The sequence below is a fragment of the Nannochloropsis gaditana genome, assembly GCF_000240725.1.
Source record: "Nannochloropsis gaditana CCMP526 unplaced genomic scaffold scaffold415, whole genome shotgun sequence".
Taxonomy (NCBI): domain Eukaryota; class Eustigmatophyceae; order Eustigmatales; family Monodopsidaceae; genus Microchloropsis; species Microchloropsis gaditana.
The window spans coordinates 20,129-20,487 of NW_005803538.1; positions in this window are offsets into that span (position 1 = coordinate 20,129).

The window sequence follows — 359 nt, forward strand, 5'->3', positions numbered from 1 at the left end:
TAGGCATAGACGCAGAGCTGGACTGCCTTTTCTCCGTTCGATCCTTTCCGTCACTGGGATGCTTGAAAATCTTCGAGACAGAGCTCTCTGCCCAGAGCAAGACCTATCTCGGCAACTCTGCCATCCCATCGCCTCCAGTCCTTGCCACTCCATCCTCCGACTCACACCCTTTCCCTTGGCTCCTCCTTTCCCCCCCCTCCCCCTTCCCCCCTTCTCTTTCCCTCCAGCTCTCTCCCACGTCTCCCCTGTGCCCTTCGTGACGGCAGCGCTCTTGGAGAACGATGCAGCCCGAAGCAAGATTGTGGTGGAGGCCTCCGAGTTCACGGTCAGGCAGGCGGGGAGCAGGGGCGGGCGGGCTG